This window comes from Mus caroli, unplaced genomic scaffold (assembly GCF_978045245.1).
Source record: "Mus caroli unplaced genomic scaffold, Mus_caroli_1 scaffold_8, whole genome shotgun sequence".
NCBI lineage: Eukaryota > Metazoa > Chordata > Mammalia > Rodentia > Muridae > Mus > Mus caroli.
In genome coordinates, this window is record NW_028227263.1 from 87,367,539 (window position 1) to 87,387,946 (window position 20,408).

The 20,408-nt window shown below is 48.3% G+C and overlaps 8 non-coding genes across 8 annotated transcripts; all 8 read left to right on the top strand.

Moving 5' to 3' along the window:
* Nucleotides 1–740: 740 nt before the first annotated feature.
* LOC147003070 (small nucleolar RNA SNORD116) lies at nucleotides 741–834 on the top strand. Its single transcript, XR_015048278.1, has one exon. It is a non-coding gene; the product is annotated as a small nucleolar RNA SNORD116 (small nucleolar RNA).
* Nucleotides 835–3,303: 2,469 nt separating this feature from the next.
* LOC147003071 (small nucleolar RNA SNORD116) lies at nucleotides 3,304–3,397 on the top strand. The gene has a single exon (XR_015048279.1). It is a non-coding gene; the product is annotated as a small nucleolar RNA SNORD116 (small nucleolar RNA).
* A 2,465-nt stretch (nucleotides 3,398–5,862) lies between these two features.
* LOC147003072 (small nucleolar RNA SNORD116) lies at nucleotides 5,863–5,956 on the top strand. The gene has a single exon (XR_015048204.1). It is a non-coding gene; the product is annotated as a small nucleolar RNA SNORD116 (small nucleolar RNA).
* A 2,455-nt stretch (nucleotides 5,957–8,411) lies between these two features.
* LOC147003073 (small nucleolar RNA SNORD116) lies at nucleotides 8,412–8,505 on the top strand. Its single transcript, XR_015048280.1, has one exon. It is a non-coding gene; the product is annotated as a small nucleolar RNA SNORD116 (small nucleolar RNA).
* A 2,441-nt stretch (nucleotides 8,506–10,946) lies between these two features.
* On the top strand, nucleotides 10,947–11,040 carry LOC147003074 (small nucleolar RNA SNORD116). Its single transcript, XR_015048281.1, has one exon. It is a non-coding gene; the product is annotated as a small nucleolar RNA SNORD116 (small nucleolar RNA).
* Nucleotides 11,041–13,509: 2,469 nt separating this feature from the next.
* Nucleotides 13,510–13,603, top strand: LOC147003075 (small nucleolar RNA SNORD116). The gene has a single exon (XR_015048282.1). It is a non-coding gene; the product is annotated as a small nucleolar RNA SNORD116 (small nucleolar RNA).
* A 2,453-nt stretch (nucleotides 13,604–16,056) lies between these two features.
* LOC147003076 (small nucleolar RNA SNORD116) lies at nucleotides 16,057–16,150 on the top strand. Its single transcript, XR_015048283.1, has one exon. It is a non-coding gene; the product is annotated as a small nucleolar RNA SNORD116 (small nucleolar RNA).
* Nucleotides 16,151–18,619: 2,469 nt separating this feature from the next.
* On the top strand, nucleotides 18,620–18,713 carry LOC147003077 (small nucleolar RNA SNORD116). Its single transcript, XR_015048284.1, has one exon. It is a non-coding gene; the product is annotated as a small nucleolar RNA SNORD116 (small nucleolar RNA).
* Nucleotides 18,714–20,408: the final 1,695 nt, after the last annotated feature.

Consider the following 20,408-nt stretch of genomic DNA (forward strand, 5'->3'; position numbering starts at 1 on the left):
GAACATTCTCAGGACACTGGTGGAGGTAGTTGATGGCCTGGACTTTAGGGAAAGTGTTGAGTAGCTGTATTTCAGCTCACATATCATCCTTAAGTCCTTAGAGTGAGCTGAGGACCCAGCAAGCACTGAGAGCCAAGGGCATGGCATGTTCACATCCAAGGCCTGAGAGTAAAAGCAAAGGAGATCTGGAAGGGCAGTGTGAAGAGGTTGGTAAGAGCAGGAGTGTTGAGGGTGCCTGTGAGCTATGACAAGCCCATAGTACATGGTAAGCCCATAATCCATCTGGTTTTGCATGGGTCCCACTGTAATGGTAGCATGTTCTCTGTGCTGTCTTCACAGGGTTGCATTCCCTGTCCAGCATGGTCCATGGCAACATATAGAGGAAATGGCCCCACAACTTTGGCTGAGTGTTGATGTCTTCCAACCGAGTCTCCAGCAAAGAGTTGTGGTGTGGCTGACTTGCCCTAGTTCACCTGAGTTAAAAGGTAAGGAACATGGGAATTGCTGCATGTATTCTAGGTGTCCTGGTCTTGGAGGAGCAGGGAACTGCTGCCATCTGTACGTCCAGTCCCTTCGGGATATGGAGCATGCTTAGGGCCTCTGGTTTCTCCCAGGTTTGGAGCTTCGGCCCATTGTCCCCTGGCAGTGTATGGGCAATGTCTTGCAGTCCCTTGCTCTCCCCAAAGCCAGAGCATTCCAGAGTACCGGAACCACTTTGTGCAATGCACTCCAATGTGCTTGGATCTATGATGATTCCCAGTCAAACATTCCTTGGAAAAGCTGAACAAAATGAGTGAAAATTCTGTACCGCCACTCTCATCGGGACTGAGGTCCAGCATCTTGGGTCTCCCAGGTGCTATGGGCGTCAGGCACAGGCTGCCCATCCACTCCATTGTTCTTGACTTCTTCGGGCTCTAGCCAGAGTCTGCAGAGACAGGTGTGTGCTTGCCCTACTCTGCCAAAAAGCATGGCGTAGGACACAGCAGCTCCTAAAGCTCAGGTGGCATGCTCACTTTGCTGTTGAGGAGATGCTTGGCAGATACTCATTAGGGAGTCGTGCTAGGTCCAAGGATAGGGCCCAAGCCATTGTGGAAAGTAGACTGTGAGGCAAAAGTAGCAGTGGCAGTGGCACCAAAGTTTGGTTCTTCACATGGTAATATCTGGCAGTGGATTCAGGCTTCTCAGAAGCCCTGATATGAATTTTAACCCTGTTGCATTGCTTTAGAGAGTCAATAGATTTCAGGCTGCAGGTAGATTGTAGCTTGACCCAGTAGCAGGTAACTGAGACAATGTGACTGTGGTCTGTTCAGGTGGTGAACAGAAGCCTCTGTGTCCCTGGTGGCTTGTAAGATTCTCAGGCAATTGCCTTGGAAATAGAGAAGGAGCTAAGCAATGGAGGTGGTGACAGGCACCTCACTGGTCAGATTGCACCACATTTAAACACTTACCTGTGTACCAGGACTGATAGCACTTTGATGGACTCGGTGGAAGCATGAGACTTACAGACCTGTGTCTCAATAGGTTTTTTGAAAGAACATTTGTAGGAATCTCCTCTTGGGTAGGTTCTGTTGCTTTGGAAGTTGTTGAAGGGATATCCTTGGAATGTTTGGACTTTCTTGGCAGCCTCCTTGGCAAGGTCAAAGGGAAAGTCTAGGAAGAGTTCTTGCATCCACAGCCTTAGGAGAAACATCTTGGTGAGAGACCCTCTAAATTAGAGACCAAGGTGTCATGGGACCTTTCTTTTCGACTTTTGGGCATGATCTTCTAGAAAGACAAGTTGCTAATGTGCATAGGAAGGAGGTGGCAATGGGGCACATGGTGTTTTGCAAATCCACCCTAGACCCATACTCACGGGAAATGTCAAGGAGAAAATGAGTTCTTGGATGCAGAGTGAATTTGATACACTAAGATGATTCCATTCACGTGGTATCCTGGCCTGGGATAGTTCAGCACAATGGGATTTTTGAGCTTCAGTGTGGGAAGCTGTACAGGATGGTGTGAGAAGTTTTCCCAGGAAGAGATCAATGCAGGGTGGATGGCCAAAAGCAATCTCTTGTGATAGGAGGAAGTCTTCACAACAGACTAAATGAGCTCTGGACAGGTGGACAGAAATAGGTACTGGCTTCCATGGGCAAGGAAAAGTCAAGGGGTAAAAGACTGAGAGAGGGGGAGAGAGAGAGAGAGAGAGAGAGAGAGAGAGAGAGAGAGAGAGAGAGAGAGAGAGAGAGAGAGAGAGAGAGAGAGAGAGAGAGAGAGAGAGAGAGAAGTGTTATCTTCTGGGCCCAATTAAGCTTGCTACCCAGGAGCTGGAATTTTGAAGCCTCAGAGGAGTTTGACTTTGCCTCATGCAAAGACCCAGATGTATTGATCAGAGAAGGACTGGAGCCATGATGAAAGGATCAAAATTAGTTGGCTTAGATATCCAATGAGGCCCAATTTTGCCTGAGAACTTATTCAGAGCTGCATCCTCATTGTTCCTCAGCATAGCCAAGTGGACCAGTGATTGGCCTTGTTATTAGCTGTTTCGGACTGGATGCTTGGAGAGATGCTCTCTTTCCCTTGAGAACATTCTCAGGACACTGGTGGAGGTAGTTGATGGCCTGGACTTTAGGGAAAGTGTTGAGTAGCTGTATTTCAGCTCACATATCATCCTTAAGTCCTTAGAGTGAGCTGAGGACCCAGCAAGCACTGAGAGCCAAGGGCATGGCATGTTCACATCCAAGGCCTGAGAGTAAAAGCAAAGGAGATCTGGAAGGGCAGTGTGAAGAGGTTGGTAAGAGCAGGAGTGTTGAGGGTGCCTGTGAGCTATGACAAGCCCATAGTACATGGTAAGCCCATAATCCATCTGGTTTTGCATGGGTCCCACTGTAATGGTAGCATGTTCTCTGTGCTGTCTTCACAGGGTTGCATTCCCTGTCCAGCATGGTCCATGGCAACATATAGAGGAAATGGCCCCACAACTTTGGCTGAGTGTTGATGTCTTCCAACCGAGTCTCCAGCAAAGAGTTGTGGTGTGGCTGACTTGCCCTAGTTCACCTGAGTTAAAAGGTAAGGAACATGGGAATTGCTGCATGTATTCTAGGTGTCCTGGTCTTGGAGGAGCAGGGAACTGCTGCCATCTGTACGTCCAGTCCCTTCGGGATATGGAGCATGCTTAGGGCCTCTGGTTTCTCCCAGGTTTGGAGCTTCGGCCCATTGTCCCCTGGCAGTGTATGGGCAATGTCTTGCAGTCCCTTGCTCTCCCCAAAGCCAGAGCATTCCAGAGTACCGGAACCACTTTGTGCAATGCACTCCAATGTGCTTGGATCTATGATGATTCCCAGTCAAACATTCCTTGGAAAAGCTGAACAAAATGAGTGAAAATTCTGTACCGCCACTCTCATCGGGACTGAGGTCCAGCATCTTGGGTCTCCCAGGTGCTATGGGCGTCAGGCACAGGCTGCCCATCCACTCCATTGTTCTTGACTTCTTCGGGCTCTAGCCAGAGTCTGCAGAGACAGGTGTGTGCTTGCCCTACTCTGCCAAAAAGCATGGCGTAGGACACAGCAGCTCCTAAAGCTCAGGTGGCATGCTCACTTTGCTGTTGAGGAGATGCTTGGCAGATACTCATTAGGGAGTCGTGCTAGGTCCAAGGATAGGGCCCAAGCCATTGTGGAAAGTAGACTGTGAGGCAAAAGTAGCAGTGGCAGTGGCACCAAAGTTTGGTTCTTCACATGGTAATATCTGGCAGTGGATTCAGGCTTCTCAGAAGCCCTGATATGAATTTTAACCCTGTTGCATTGCTTTAGAGAGTCAATAGATTTCAGGCTGCAGGTAGATTGTAGCTTGACCCAGTAGCAGGTAACTGAGACAATGTGACTGTGGTCTGTTCAGGTGGTGAACAGAAGCCTCTGTGTCCCTGGTGGCTTGTAAGATTCTCAGGCAATTGCCTTGGAAATAGAGAAGGAGCTAAGCAATGGAGGTGGTGACAGGCACCTCACTGGTCAGATTGCACCACATTTAAACACTTACCTGTGTACCAGGACTGATAGCACTTTGATGGACTCGGTGGAAGCATGAGACTTACAGACCTGTGTCTCAATAGGTTTTTTGAAAGAACATTTGTAGGAATCTCCTCTTGGGTAGGTTCTGTTGCTTTGGAAGTTGTTGAAGGGATATCCTTGGAATGTTTGGACTTTCTTGGCAGCCTCCTTGGCAAGGTCAAAGGGAAAGTCTAGGAAGAGTTCTTGCATCCACAGCCTTAGGAGAAACATCTTGGTGAGAGACCCTCTAAATTAGAGACCAAGGTGTCATGGGACCTTTCTTTTCGACTTTTGGGCATGATCTTCTAGAAAGACAAGTTGCTAATGTGCATAGGAAGGAGGTGGCAATGGGGCACATGGTGTTTTGCAAATCCACCCTAGACCCATACTCACGGGAAATGTCAAGGAGAAAATGAGTTCTTGGATGCAGAGTGAATTTGATACACTAAGATGATTCCATTCACGTGGTATCCTGGCCTGGGATAGTTCAGCACAATGGGATTTTTGAGCTTCAGTGTGGGAAGCTGTACAGGATGGTGTGAGAAGTTTTCCCAGGAAGAGATCAATGCAGGGTGGATGGCCAAAAGCAATCTCTTGTGATAGGAGGAAGTCTTCACAACAGACTAAATGAGCTCTGGACAGGTGGACAGAAATAGGTACTGGCTTCCATGGGCAAGGAAAAGTCAAGGGGTAAAAGACTGAGAGAGGGGGAGAGAGAGAGAGAGAGAGAGAGAGAGAGAGAGAGAGAGAGAGAGAGAGAGAGAGAGAGAGAGAGAGAGAGAGAGAGAGAGAGAGAGAGAGAAGTGTTATCTTCTGGGCCCAATTAAGCTTGCTACCCAGGAGCTGGAATTTTGAAGCCTCAGAGGAGTTTGACTTTGCCTCATGCAAAGACCCAGATGTATTGATCAGAGAAGGACTGGAGCCATGATGAAAGGATCAAAATTAGTTGGCTTAGATATCCAATGAGGCCCAATTTTGCCTGAGAACTTATTCAGAGCTGCATCCTCATTGTTCCTCAGCATAGCCAAGTGGACCAGTGATTGGCCTTGTTATTAGCTGTTTCGGACTGGATGCTTGGAGAGATGCTCTCTTTCCCTTGAGAACATTCTCAGGACACTGGTGGAGGTAGTTGATGGCCTGGACTTTAGGGAAAGTGTTGAGTAGCTGTATTTCAGCTCACATATCATCCTTAAGTCCTTAGAGTGAGCTGAGGACCCAGCAAGCACTGAGAGCCAAGGGCATGGCATGTTCACATCCAAGGCCTGAGAGTAAAAGCAAAGGAGATCTGGAAGGGCAGTGTGAAGAGGTTGGTAAGAGCAGGAGTGTTGAGGGTGCCTGTGAGCTATGACAAGCCCATAGTACATGGTAAGCCCATAATCCATCTGGTTTTGCATGGGTCCCACTGTAATGGTAGCATGTTCTCTGTGCTGTCTTCACAGGGTTGCATTCCCTGTCCAGCATGGTCCATGGCAACATATAGAGGAAATGGCCCCACAACTTTGGCTGAGTGTTGATGTCTTCCAACCGAGTCTCCAGCAAAGAGTTGTGGTGTGGCTGACTTGCCCTAGTTCACCTGAGTTAAAAGGTAAGGAACATGGGAATTGCTGCATGTATTCTAGGTGTCCTGGTCTTGAAGGAGCAGGGAACTGCTGCCATCTGTACGTCCAGTCCCTTCGGGATATGGAGCATGCTTAGGGCCTCTGGTTTCTCCCAGGTTTGGAGCTTCGGCCCATTGTCCCCTGGCAGTGTATGGGCAATGTCTTGCAGTCCCTTGCTCTCCCCAAAGCCAGAGCATTCCAGAGTACCGGAACCACTTTGTGCAATGCACTCCAATGTGCTTGGATCTATGATGATTCCCAGTCAAACATTCCTTGGAAAAGCTGAACAAAATGAGTGAAAATTCTGTACCGCCACTCTCATCGAGACTGAGGTCCAGCATCTTGGGTCTCCCAGGTGCTATGGGCGTCAGGCACAGGCTGCCCATCCACTCCATTGTTCTTGACTTCTTCGGGCTCTAGCCAGAGTCTGCAGAGACAGGTGTGTGCTTGCCCTACTCTGCCAAAAAGCATGGCGTAGGACACAGCAGCTCCTAAAGCTCAGGTGGCATGCTCACTTTGCTGTTGAGGAGATGCTTGGCAGATACTCAGTAGGGAGTCGTGCTAGGTCCAAGGATAGGGCCCAAGCCATTGTGGAAAGTAGACTGTGAGGCAAAAGTAGCAGTGGCAGTGGCACCAAAGTTTGGTTCTTCACATGGTAATATCTGGCAGTGGATTCAGACTTCTCAGAAGCCCTGATATGAATTTTAACCCTGTTGCATTGCTTTAGAGAGTCAATAGATTTCAGGCTGCAGGTAGATCGTAGCTTGACCCAGTAGCAGGTAACTGAGACAATGTGACTGTGGTCTGTTCAGGTGGTGAACAGAAGCCTCTGTGTCCCTGGTGGCTTGTAAGATTCTCGGGCAATTGCCTTGGAAATAGAGAAGGAGCTAAGCAATGGAGGTGGTGACAGGCACCTCACTGGTCAGATTGCACCACATTTAAACACTTACCTGTGTACCAGGTCTGATAGCACTTTGATGGACTCGGTGGAAGCATGAGACTTACAGACCTGTGTCTCAATAGGTTTTTTGAAAGAACATTTGTAGGAATCTCCTCTTGGGTAGGTTCTGTTGCTTTGGAAGTTGTTGACGGGATATCCTTGGAATGTTTGGACTTTCTTGGCAGCCTCCTTGGCAAGGTCAAAGGGAACGTCTAGGAAGAGTTCTTGCATCCACAGCCTTAGGAGCAACATCTTGGTGAGAGACCCTCTAAATTAGAGACCAAGGTGTCATGGGACCTTTCTTTTCGACTTTTGGGCATGATCTTCTGGAAAGACAAGTTGCTAATGTGCATAGGAAGGAGGTTGCAATGGGGCACATGGTGTTTTGCAAATCCACCCTAGACCCATACTCACGGGAAATGTCAAGGAGAAAATGAGTTCTTGGATGCAGAGTGAATTTGATACACTAAGATGATTCCATTCACGTGGTATCCTGGCCTGGGATAGTTCAGCACAATGGGATTTTTGAGCTTCAGTGTGGGAAGCTGTACAGGATGGTGTGAGAAGTTTTCCCAGGAAGAGATCAATGCAGGGTGGATGGCCAAAAGCAATCCCTTGAGATAGGAGGAAGTCTTCACAACAGACTAAATGAGCACTGGACAGGTGGACAGAAATATTTACTAGCTTCCATGGGCAAGGAAAAGTCAAGGGGTAAAAGACTGAGAGAGGGGGAGAGAGAGAGAGAGAGAGAGAGAGAGAGAGAGAGAGAGAGAGAGAGAGAGAGAGAGAGAGAGAGAGAGAGAGAGAGAGAGAGGTGTTATCTTCTGGGCCCAATTAAGCTTGCTACCCAGGAGCTGGAATTTTGAAGCCTCAGAGGAGTTTGACTTTGCCTCATGCAAAGACCCAGATGTATTGATCAGAGAAGGACTGGAGCCATGATGAAAGGATCAAAATTAGTTGGCTTAGATATCCAATGAGGCCCAATTTTGCCTGAGAACTTATTCAGAGCTGCATCCTCATTGTTCCTCAGCATAGCCAAGTGGACCAGTGATTGGCCTTGTTATTAGCTGTTTCGGACTGGATGCTTGGAGAGATGCTCTCTTTCCCTTGAGAACATTCTCAGGACACTGGTGGAGGTAGTTGATGGCCTGGACTTTAGGGAAAGTGTTGAGTAGCTGTATTTCAGCTCACATATCATCCTTAAGTCCTTAGAGTGAGCTGAGGACCCAGCAAGCACTGAGAGCCAAGGGCATGGCATGTTCACATCCAAGGCCTGAGAGTAAAAGCAAAGGAGATCTGGAAGGGCAGTGTGAAGAGGTTGGTAAGAGCAGGAGTGTTGAGGGTGCCTGTGAGCTATGACAAGCCCATAGTACATGGTAAGCCCATAATCCATCTGGTTTTGCATGGGTCCCACTGTAATGGTAGCATGTTCTCTGTGCTGTCTTCACAGGGTTGCATTCCCTGTCCAGCATGGTCCATGGCAACATATAGAGGAAATGGCCCCACAACTTTGGCTGAGTGTTGATGTCTTCCAACCGAGTCTCCAGCAAAGAGTTGTGGTGTGGCTGACTTGCCCTAGTTCACCTGAGTTAAAAGGTAAGGAACATGGGAATTGCTGCATGTATTCTAGGTGTCCTGGTCTTGGAGGAGCAGGGAACTGCTGCCATCTGTACGTCCAGTCCCTTCGGGATATGGAGCATGCTTAGGGCCTCTGGTTTCTCCCAGGTTTGGAGCTTCGGCCCATTGTCCCCTGGCAGTGTATGGGCAATGTCTTGCAGTCCCTTGCTCTCCCCAAAGCCAGAGCATTCCAGAGTACCGGAACCACTTTGTGCAATGCACTCCAATGTGCTTGGATCTATGATGATTCCCAGTCAAACATTCCTTGGAAAAGCTGAACAAAATGAGTGAAAATTCTGTACCGCCACTCTCATCGGGACTGAGGTCCAGCATCTTGGGTCTCCCAGGTGCTATGGGCGTCAGGCACAGGCTGCCCATCCACTCCATTGTTCTTGACTTCTTCGGGCTCTAGCCAGAGTCTGCAGAGACAGGTGTGTGCTTGCCCTACTCTGCCAAAAAGCATGGCGTAGGACACAGCAGCTCCTAAAGCTCAGGTGGCATGCTCACTTTGCTGTTGAGGAGATGCTTGGCAGATACTCAGTAGGGAGTCGTGCTAGGTCCAAGGATAGGGCCCAAGCCATTGTGGAAAGTAGACTGTGAGGCAAAAGTAGCAGTGGCAGTGGCACCAAAGTTTGGTTCTTCACATGGTAATATCTGGCAGTGGATTCAGACTTCTCAGAAGCCCTGATATGAATTTTAACCCTGTTGCATTGCTTTAGAGAGTCAATAGATTTCAGGCTGCAGGTAGATCGTAGCTTGACCCAGTAGCAGGTAACTGAGACAATGTGACTGTGGTCTGTTCAGGTGGTGAACAGAAGCCTCTGTGTCCCTGGTGGCTTGTAAGATTCTCGGGCAATTGCCTTGGAAATAGAGAAGGAGCTAAGCAATGGAGGTGGTGACAGGCACCTCACTGGTCAGATTGCACCACATTTAAACACTTACCTGTGTACCAGGTCTGATAGCACTTTGATGGACTCGGTGGAAGCATGAGACTTACAGACCTGTGTCTCAATAGGTTTTTTGAAAGAACATTTGTAGGAATCTCCTCTTGGGTAGGTTCTGTTGCTTTGGAAGTTGTTGAAGGGATATCCTTGGAATGTTTGGACTTTCTTGGCAGCCTCCTTGGCAAGGTCAAAGGGAACGTCTAGGAAGAGTTCTTGCATCCACAGCCTTAGGAGCAACATCTTGGTGAGAGACCCTCTAAATTAGAGACCAAGGTGTCATGGGACCTTTCTTTTCGACTTTTGGGCATGATCTTCTGGAAAGACAAGTTGCTAATGTGCATAGGAAGGAGGTTGCAATGGGGCACATGGTGTTTTGCAAATCCACCCTAGACCCATACTCACGGGAAATGTCAAGGAGAAAATGAGTTCTTGGATGCAGAGTGAATTTGATACACTAAGATGATTCCATTCACGTGGTATCCTGGCCTGGGATAGTTCAGCACAATGGGATTTTTGAGCTTCAGTGTGGGAAGCTGTACATGATGGTGTGAGAAGTTTTCCCAGGAAGAGATCAATGCAGGGTGGATGGCCAAAAGCAATCCCTTGAGATAGGAGGAAGTCTTCACAACAGACTAAATGAGCACTGGACAGGTGGACAGAAATATTTACTAGCTTCCATGGGCAAGGAAAAGTCAAGGGGTAAAAGACTGAGAGAGGGGGAGAGAGAGAGAGAGAGAGAGAGAGAGAGAGAGAGAGAGAGAGAGAGAGAGAGAGAGAGAGAGAGAGAAGTGTTATCTTCTGGGCCCAATTAAGCTTGCTACCCAGGAGCTGGAATTTTGAAGCCTCAGAGGAGTTTGACTTTGCCTCATGCAAAGACCCAGATGTATTGATCAGAGAAGGACTGGAGCCATGATGAAAGGATCAAAATTAGTTGGCTTAGATATCCAATGAGGCCCAATTTTGCCTGAGAACTTATTCAGAGCTGCATCCTCATTGTTCCTCAGCATAGCCAAGTGGACCAGTGATTGGCCTTGTTATTAGCTGTTTCGGACTGGATGCTTGGAGAGATGCTCTCTTTCCCTTGAGAACATTCTCAGGACACTGGTGGAGGTAGTTGATGGCCTGGACTTTAGGGAAAGTGTTGAGTAGCTGTATTTCAGCTCACATATCATCCTTAAGTCCTTAGAGTGAGCTGAGGACCCAGCAAGCACTGAGAGCCAAGGGCATGGCATGTTCACATCCAAGGCCTGAGAGTAAAAGCAAAGGAGATCTGGAAGGGCAGTGTGAAGAGGTTGGTAAGAGCAGGAGTGTTGAGGGTGCCTGTGAGCTATGACAAGCCCATAGTACATGGTAAGCCCATAATCCATCTGGTTTTGCATGGGTCCCACTGTAATGGTAGCATGTTCTCTGTGCTGTCTTCACAGGGTTGCATTCCCTGTCCAGCATGGTCCATGGCAACATATAGAGGAAATGGCCCCACAACTTTGGCTGAGTGTTGATGTCTTCCAACCGAGTCTCCAGCAAAGAGTTGTGGTGTGGCTGACTTGCCCTAGTTCACCTGAGTTAAAAGGTAAGGAACATGGGAATTGCTGCATGTATTCTAGGTGTCCTGGTCTTGGAGGAGCAGGGAACTGCTGCCATCTGTACGTCCAGTCCCTTCGGGATATGGAGCATGCTTAGGGCCTCTGGTTTCTCCCAGGTTTGGAGCTTCGGCCCATTGTCCCCTGGCAGTGTATGGGCAATGTCTTGCAGTCCCTTGCTCTCCCCAAAGCCAGAGCATTCCAGAGTACCGGAACCACTTTGTGCAATGCACTCCAATGTGCTTGGATCTATGATGATTCCCAGTCAAACATTCCTTGGAAAAGCTGAACAAAATGAGTGAAAATTCTGTACCGCCACTCTCATCGGGACTGAGGTCCAGCATCTTGGGTCTCCCAGGTGCTATGGGCGTCAGGCACAGGCTGCCCATCCACTCCATTGTTCTTGACTTCTTCGGGCTCTAGCCAGAGTCTGCAGAGACAGGTGTGTGCTTGCCCTACTCTGCCAAAAAGCATGGCGTAGGACACAGCAGCTCCTAAAGCTCAGGTGGCATGCTCACTTTGCTGTTGAGGAGATGCTTGGCAGATACTCAGTAGGGAGTCGTGCTAGGTCCAAGGATAGGGCCCAAGCCATTGTGGAAAGTAGACTGTGAGGCAAAAGTAGCAGTGGCAGTGGCACCAAAGTTTGGTTCTTCACATGGTAATATCTGGCAGTGGATTCAGACTTCTCAGAAGCCCTGATATGAATTTTAACCCTGTTGCATTGCTTTAGAGAGTCAATAGATTTCAGGCTGCAGGTAGATCGTAGCTTGACCCAGTAGCAGGTAACTGAGACAATGTGACTGTGGTCTGTTCAGGTGGTGAACAGAAGCCTCTGTGTCCCTGGTGGCTTGTAAGATTCTCGGGCAATTGCCTTGGAAATAGAGAAGGAGCTAAGCAATGGAGGTGGTGACAGGCACCTCACTGGTCAGATTGCACCACATTTAAACACTTACCTGTGTACCAGGTCTGATAGCACTTTGATGGACTCGGTGGAAGCATGAGACTTACAGACCTGTGTCTCAATAGGTTTTTTGAAAGAACATTTGTAGGAATCTCCTCTTGGGTAGGTTCTGTTGCTTTGGAAGTTGTTGAAGGGATATCCTTGGAATGTTTGGACTTTCTTGGCAGCCTCCTTGGCAAGGTCAAAGGGAACGTCTAGGAAGAGTTCTTGCATCCACAGCCTTAGGAGCAACATCTTGGTGAGAGACCCTCTAAATTAGAGACCAAGGTGTCATGGGACCTTTCTTTTCGACTTTTGGGCATGATCTTCTGGAAAGACAAGTTGCTAATGTGCATAGGAAGGAGGTGGCAATGGGGCACATGGTGTTTTGCAAATCCACCCTAGACCCATACTCACGGGAAATGTCAAGGAGAAAATGAGTTCTTGGATGCAGAGTGAATTTGATACACTAAGATGATTCCATTCACGTGGTATCCTGGCCTGGGATAGTTCAGCACAATGGGATTTTTGAGCTTCAGTGTGGGAAGCTGTACAGGATGGTGTGAGAAGTTTTCCCAGGAAGAGATCAATGCAGGGTGGATGGCCAAAAGCAATCTCTTGTGATAGGAGGAAGTCTTCACAACAGACTAAATGAGCTCTGGACAGGTGGACAGAAATAGGTACTGGCTTCCATGGGCAAGGAAAAGTCAAGGGGTAAAAGACTGAGAGAGGGGGAGAGAGAGAGAGAGAGAGAGAGAGAGAGAGAGAGAGAGAGAGAGAGAGAGAGAGAGAGAGAGAGAGAGAGAGAGAGAGAGAGAGAGAGAGAGAGAAGTGTTATCTTCTGGGCCCAATTAAGCTTGCTACCCAGGAGCTGGAATTTTGAAGCCTCAGAGGAGTTTGACTTTGCCTCATGCAAAGACCCAGATGTATTGATCAGAGAAGGACTGGAGCCATGATGAAAGGATCAAAATTAGTTGGCTTAGATATCCAATGAGGCCCAATTTTGCCTGAGAACTTATTCAGAGCTGCATCCTCATTGTTCCTCAGCATAGCCAAGTGGACCAGTGATTGGCCTTGTTATTAGCTGTTTCGGACTGGATGCTTGGAGAGATGCTCTCTTTCCCTTGAGAACATTCTCAGGACACTGGTGGAGGTAGTTGATGGCCTGGACTTTAGGGAAAGTGTTGAGTAGCTGTATTTCAGCTCACATATCATCCTTAAGTCCTTAGAGTGAGCTGAGGACCCAGCAAGCACTGAGAGCCAAGGGCATGGCATGTTCACATCCAAGGCCTGAGAGTAAAAGCAAAGGAGATCTGGAAGGGCAGTGTGAAGAGGTTGGTAAGAGCAGGAGTGTTGAGGGTGCCTGTGAGCTATGACAAGCCCATAGTACATGGTAAGCCCATAATCCATCTGGTTTTGCATGGGTCCCACTGTAATGGTAGCATGTTCTCTGTGCTGTCTTCACAGGGTTGCATTCCCTGTCCAGCATGGTCCATGGCAACATATAGAGGAAATGGCCCCACAACTTTGGCTGAGTGTTGATGTCTTCCAACCGAGTCTCCAGCAAAGAGTTGTGGTGTGGCTGACTTGCCCTAGTTCACCTGAGTTAAAAGGTAAGGAACATGGGAATTGCTGCATGTATTCTAGGTGTCCTGGTCTTGGAGGAGCAGGGAACTGCTGCCATCTGTACGTCCAGTCCCTTCGGGATATGGAGCATGCTTAGGGCCTCTGGTTTCTCCCAGGTTTGGAGCTTCGGCCCATTGTCCCCTGGCAGTGTATGGGCAATGTCTTGCAGTCCCTTGCTCTCCCCAAAGCCAGAGCATTCCAGAGTACCGGAACCACTTTGTGCAATGCACTCCAATGTGCTTGGATCTATGATGATTCCCAGTCAAACATTCCTTGGAAAAGCTGAACAAAATGAGTGAAAATTCTGTACCGCCACTCTCATCGGGACTGAGGTCCAGCATCTTGGGTCTCCCAGGTGCTATGGGCGTCAGGCACAGGCTGCCCATCCACTCCATTGTTCTTGACTTCTTCGGGCTCTAGCCAGAGTCTGCAGAGACAGGTGTGTGCTTGCCCTACTCTGCCAAAAAGCATGGCGTAGGACACAGCAGCTCCTAAAGCTCAGGTGGCATGCTCACTTTGCTGTTGAGGAGATGCTTGGCAGATACTCATTAGGGAGTCGTGCTAGGTCCAAGGATAGGGCCCAAGCCATTGTGGAAAGTAGACTGTGAGGCAAAAGTAGCAGTGGCAGTGGCACCAAAGTTTGGTTCTTCACATGGTAATATCTGGCAGTGGATTCAGGCTTCTCAGAAGCCCTGATATGAATTTTAACCCTGTTGCATTGCTTTAGAGAGTCAATAGATTTCAGGCTGCAGGTAGATTGTAGCTTGACCCAGTAGCAGGTAACTGAGACAATGTGACTGTGGTCTGTTCAGGTGGTGAACAGAAGCCTCTGTGTCCCTGGTGGCTTGTAAGATTCTCAGGCAATTGCCTTGGAAATAGAGAAGGAGCTAAGCAATGGAGGTGGTGACAGGCACCTCACTGGTCAGATTGCACCACATTTAAACACTTACCTGTGTACCAGGACTGATAGCACTTTGATGGACTCGGTGGAAGCATGAGACTTACAGACCTGTGTCTCAATAGGTTTTTTGAAAGAACATTTGTAGGAATCTCCTCTTGGGTAGGTTCTGTTGCTTTGGAAGTTGTTGAAGGGATATCCTTGGAATGTTTGGACTTTCTTGGCAGCCTCCTTGGCAAGGTCAAAGGGAACGTCTAGGAAGAGTTCTTGCATCCACAGCCTTAGGAGAAACATCTTGGTGAGAGACCCTCTAAATTAGAGACCAAGGTGTCATGGGACCTTTCTTTTCGACTTTTGGGCATGATCTTCTGGAAAGACAAGTTGCTAATGTGCATAGGAAGGAGGTTGCAATGGGGCACATGGTGTTTTGCAAATCCACCCTAGACCCATACTCACGGGAAATGTCAAGGAGAAAATGAGTTCTTGGATGCAGAGTGAATTTGATACACTAAGATGATTCCATTCACGTGGTATCCTGGCCTGGGATAGTTCAGCACAATGGGATTTTTGAGCTTCAGTGTGGGAAGCTGTACAGGATGGTGTGAGAAGTTTTCCCAGGAAGAGATCAATGCAGGGTGGATGGCCAAAAGCAATCCCTTGAGATAGGAGGAAGTCTTCACAACAGACTAAATGAGCACTGGACAGGTGGACAGAAATAGTTACTAGCTTCCATGGGCAAGGAAAAGTCAAGGGGTAAAAGACTGAGAGGGGGAGAGAGAGAGAGAGAGAGAGAGAGAGAGAGAGAGAGAGAGAGAGAGAGAGAGAGAGAGAGAGAGAGAGAGAGAGAGAGAGAAGTGTTATCTTCTGGGCCCAATTAAGCTTGCTACCCAGGAGCTGGAATTTTGAAGCCTCAGAGGAGTTTGACTTTGCCTCATGCAAAGACCCAGATGTATTGATCAGAGAAGGACTGGAGCCATGATGAAAGGATCAAAATTAGTTGGCTTAGATATCCAATGAGGCCCAATTTTGCCTGAGAACTTATTCAGAGCTGCATCCTCATTGTTCCTCAGCATAGCCAAGTGGACCAGTGATTGGCCTTGTTATTAGCTGTTTCGGACTGGATGCTTGGAGAGATGCTCTCTTTCCCTTGAGAACATTCTCAGGACACTGGTGGAGGTAGTTGATGGCCTGGACTTTAGGGAAAGTGTTGAGTAGCTGTATTTCAGCTCACATATCATCCTTAAGTCCTTAGAGTGAGCTGAGGACCCAGCAAGCACTGAGAGCCAAGGGCATGGCATGTTCACATCCAAGGCCTGAGAGTAAAAGCAAAGGAGATCTGGAAGGGCAGTGTGAAGAGGTTGGTAAGAGCAGGAGTGTTGAGGGTGCCTGTGAGCTATGACAAGCCCATAGTACATGGTAAGCCCATAATCCATCTGGTTTTGCATGGGTCCCACTGTAATGGTAGCATGTTCTCTGTGCTGTCTTCACAGGGTTGCATTCCCTGTCCAGCATGGTCCATGGCAACATATAGAGGAAATGGCCCCACAACTTTGGCTGAGTGTTGATGTCTTCCAACCGAGTCTCCAGCAAAGAGTTGTGGTGTGGCTGACTTGCCCTAGTTCACCTGAGTTAAAAGGTAAGGAACATGGGAATTGCTGCATGTATTCTAGGTGTCCTGGTCTTGGAGGAGCAGGGAACTGCTGCCATCTGTACGTCCAGTCCCTTCGGGATATGGAGCATGCTTAGGGCCTCTGGTTTCTCCCAGGTTTGGAGCTTCGGCCCATTGTCCCCTGGCAGTGTATGGGCAATGTCTTGCAGTCCCTTGCTCTCCCCAAAGCCAGAGCATTCCAGAGTACCGGAACCACTTTGTGCAATGCACTCCAATGTGCTTGGATCTATGATGATTCCCAGTCAAACATTCCTTGGAAAAGCTGAACAAAATGAGTGAAAATTCTGTACCGCCACTCTCATCGGGACTGAGGTCCAGCATCTTGGGTCTCCCAGGTGCTATGGGCGTCAGGCACAGGCTGCCCATCCACTCCATTGTTCTTGACTTCTTCGGGCTCTAGCCAGAGTCTGCAGAGACAGGTGTGTGCTTGCCCTACTCTGCCAAAAAGCATGGCGTAGGACACAGCAGCTCCTAAAGCTCAGGTGGCATGCTCACTTTGCTGTTGAGGAGATGCTTGGCAGATACTCAGTAGGGAGTCGTGCTAGGTCCAAGGATAGGGCCCAAGCCATTGTGGAAAGTAGACTGTGAGGCAAAAGTAGCAGTGGCAGTGGCACCAAAGTTTGGTTCTTCACATGGTAATATCTGGCAGTGGATTCAGGCTTCTCAGAAGCCCTGATATGAATTTTAACCCTGTTGCATTGCTTTAGAGAGTCAATAGATTTCAGGCTGCAGGTAGATTGTAGCTTGACCCAGTAGCAGGTAACTGAGACAATGTGACTGTGGTCTGTTCAGGTGGTGAACAGAAGCCTCTGTGTCCCTGGTGGCTTGTAAGATTCTCAGGCAATTGCCTTGGAAATAGAGAAGGAGCTAAGCAATGGAGGTGGTGACAGGCACCTCACTGGTCAGATTGCACCACATTTAAACACTTACCTGTGTACCAGGACTGATAGCACTTTGATGGACTCGGTGGAAGCATGAGACTTACAGACCTGTGTCTCAATAGGTTTTTTGAAAGAACATTTGTAGGAATCTCCTCTTGGGTAGGTTCTGTTGCTTTGGAAGTTGTTGAAGGGATATCCTTGGAATGTTTGGACTTTCTTGGCAGCCTCCTTGGCAAGGTCAAAGGGAAAGTCTAGGAAGAGTTCTTGCATCCACAGCCTTAGGAGAAACATCTTGGTGAGAGACCCTCTAAATTAGAGACCAAGGTGTCATGGGACCTTTCTTTTCGACTTTTGGGCATGATCTTCTAGAAAGACAAGTTGCTAATGTGCATAGGAAGGAGGTGGCAATGGGGCACATGGTGTTTTGCAAATCCACCCTAGACCCATACTCACGGGAAATGTCAAGGAGAAAATGAGTTCTTGGATGCAGAGTGAATTTGATACACTAAGATGATTCCATTCACGTGGTATCCTGGCCTGGGATAGTTCAGCACAATGGGATTTTTGAGCTTCAGTGTGGGAAGCTGTACAGGATGGTGTGAGAAGTTTTCCCAGGAAGAGATCAATGCAGGGTGGATGGCCAAAAGCAATCTCTTGTGATAGGAGGAAGTCTTCACAACAGACTAAATGAGCTCTGGACAGGTGGACAGAAATAGGTACTGGCTTCCATGGGCAAGGAAAAGTCAAGGGGTAAAAGACTGAGAGAGGGGGAGAGAGAGAGAGAGAGAGAGAGAGAGAGAGAGAGAGAGAGAGAGAGAGAGAGAGAGAGAGAGAGAGAGAGAGAGAGAGAGAGAGAGAGAGAGAGAAGTGTTATCTTCTGGGCCCAATTAAGCTTGCTACCCAGGAGCTGGAATTTTGAAGCCTCAGAGGAGTTTGACTTTGCCTCATGCAAAGACCCAGATGTATTGATCAGAGAAGGACTGGAGCCATGATGAAAGGATCAAAATTAGTTGGCTTAGATATCCAATGAGGCCCAATTTTGCCTGAGAACTTATTCAGAGCTGCATCCTCATTGTTCCTCAGCATAGCCAAGTGGACCAGTGATTGGCCTTGTTATTAGCTGTTTCGGACTGGATGCTTGGAGAGATGCTCTCTTTCCCTTGAGAACATTCTCAGGACACTGGTGGAGGTAGTTGATGGCCTGGACTTTAGGGAAAGTGTTGAGTAGCTGTATTTCAGCTCACATATCATCCTTAAGTCCTTAGAGTGAGCTGAGGACCCAGCAAGCACTGAGAGCCAAGGGCATGGCATGTTCACATCCAAGGCCTGAGAGTAAAAGCAAAGGAGATCTGGAAGGGCAGTGTGAAGAGGTTGGTAAGAGCAGGAGTGTTGAGGGTGCCTGTGAGCTATGACAAGCCCATAGTACATGGTAAGCCCATAATCCATCTGGTTTTGCATGGGTCCCACTGTAATGGTAGCATGTTCTCTGTGCTGTCTTCACAGGGTTGCATTCCCTGTCCAGCATGGTCCATGGCAACATATAGAGGAAATGGCCCCACAACTTTGGCTGAGTGTTGATGTCTTCCAACCGAGTCTCCAGCAAAGAGTTGTGGTGTGGCTGACTTGCCCTAGTTCACCTGAGTTAAAAGGTAAGGAACATGGGAATTGCTGCATGTATTCTAGGTGTCCTGGTCTTGGAGGAGCAGGGAACTGCTGCCATCTGTACGTCCAGTCCCTTCGGGATATGGAGCATGCTTAGGGCCTCTGGTTTCTCCCAGGTTTGGAGCTTCGGCCCATTGTCCCCTGGCAGTGTATGGGCAATGTCTTGCAGTCCCTTGCTCTCCCCAAAGCCAGAGCATTCCAGAGTACCGGAACCACTTTGTGCAATGCACTCCAATGTGCTTGGATCTATGATGATTCCCAGTCAAACATTCCTTGGAAAAGCTGAACAAAATGAGTGAAAATTCTGTACCGCCACTCTCATCGGGACTGAGGTCCAGCATCTTGGGTCTCCCAGGTGCTATGGGCGTCAGGCACAGGCTGCCCATCCACTCCATTGTTCTTGACTTCTTCGGGCTCTAGCCAGAGTCTGCAGAGACAGGTGTGTGCTTGCCCTACTCTGCCAAAAAGCATGGCGTAGGACACAGCAGCTCCTAAAGCTCAGGTGGCATGCTCACTTTGCTGTTGAGGAGATGCTTGGCAGATACTCAGTAGGGAGTCGTGCTAGGTCCAAGGATAGGGCCCAAGCCATTGTGGAAAGTAGACTGTGAGGCAAAAGTAGCAGTGGCAGTGGCACCAAAGTTTGGTTCTTCACATGGTAATATCTGGCAGTGGATTCAGGCTTCTCAGAAGCCCTGATATGAATTTTAACCCTGTTGCATTGCTTTAGAGAGTCAATAGATTTCAGGCTGCAGGTAGATTGTAGCTTGACCCAGTAGCAGGTAACTGAGACAATGTGACTGTGGTCTGTTCAGGTGGTGAACAGAAGCCTCTGTGTCCCTGGTGGCTTGTAAGATTCTCAGGCAATTGCCTTGGAAATAGAGAAGGAGCTAAGCAATGGAGGTGGTGACAGGCACCTCACTGGTCAGATTGCACCACATTTAAACACTTACCTGTGTACCAGGACTGATAGCACTTTGATGGACTCGGTGGAAGCATGAGACTTACAGACCTGTGTCTCAATAGGTTTTTTGAAAGAACATTTGTAGGAATCTCCTCTTGGGTAGGTTCTGTTGCTTTGGAAGTTGTTGAAGGGATATCCTTGGAATGTTTGGACTTTCTTGGCAGCCTCCTTGGCAAGGTCAAAGGGAAAGTCTAGGAAGAGTTCTTGCATCCACAGCCTTAGGAGAAACATCTTGGTGAGAGACCCTCTAAATTAGAGACCAAGGTGTCATGGGACCTTTCTTTTCGACTTTTGGGCATGATCTTCTAGAAAGACAAGTTGCTAATGTGCATAGGAAGGAGGTGGCAATGGGGCACATGGTGTTTTGCAAATCCACCCTAGACCCATACTCACGGGAAATGTCAAGGAGAAAATGAGTTCTTGGATGCAGAGTGAATTTGATACACTAAGATGATTCCATTCACGTGGTATCCTGGCCTGGGATAGTTCAGCACAATGGGATTTTTGAGCTTCAGTGTGGGAAGCTGTACAGGATGGTGTGAGAAGTTTTCCCAGGAAGAGATCAATGCAGGGTGGATGGCCAAAAGCAATCTCTTGTGATAGGAGGAAGTCTTCACAACAGACTAAATGAGCTCTGGACAGGTGGACAGAAATAGGTACTGGCTTCCATGGGCAAGGAAAAGTCAAGGGGTAAAAGACTGAGAGAGGGGGAGAGAGAGAGAGAGAGAGAGAGAGAGAGAGAGAGAGAGAGAGAGAGAGAGAGAGAGAGAGAGAGAGAGAGAGAGAGAGAGAGAGAGAGAGAAGTGTTATCTTCTGGGCCCAATTAAGCTTGCTACCCAGGAGCTGGAATTTTGAAGCCTCAGAGGAGTTTGACTTTGCCTCATGCAAAGACCCAGATGTATTGATCAGAGAAGGACTGGAGCCATGATGAAAGGATCAAAATTAGTTGGCTTAGATATCCAATGAGGCCCAATTTTGCCTGAGAACTTATTCAGAGCTGCATCCTCATTGTTCCTCAGCATAGCCAAGTGGACCAGTGATTGGCCTTGTTATTAGCTGTTTCGGACTGG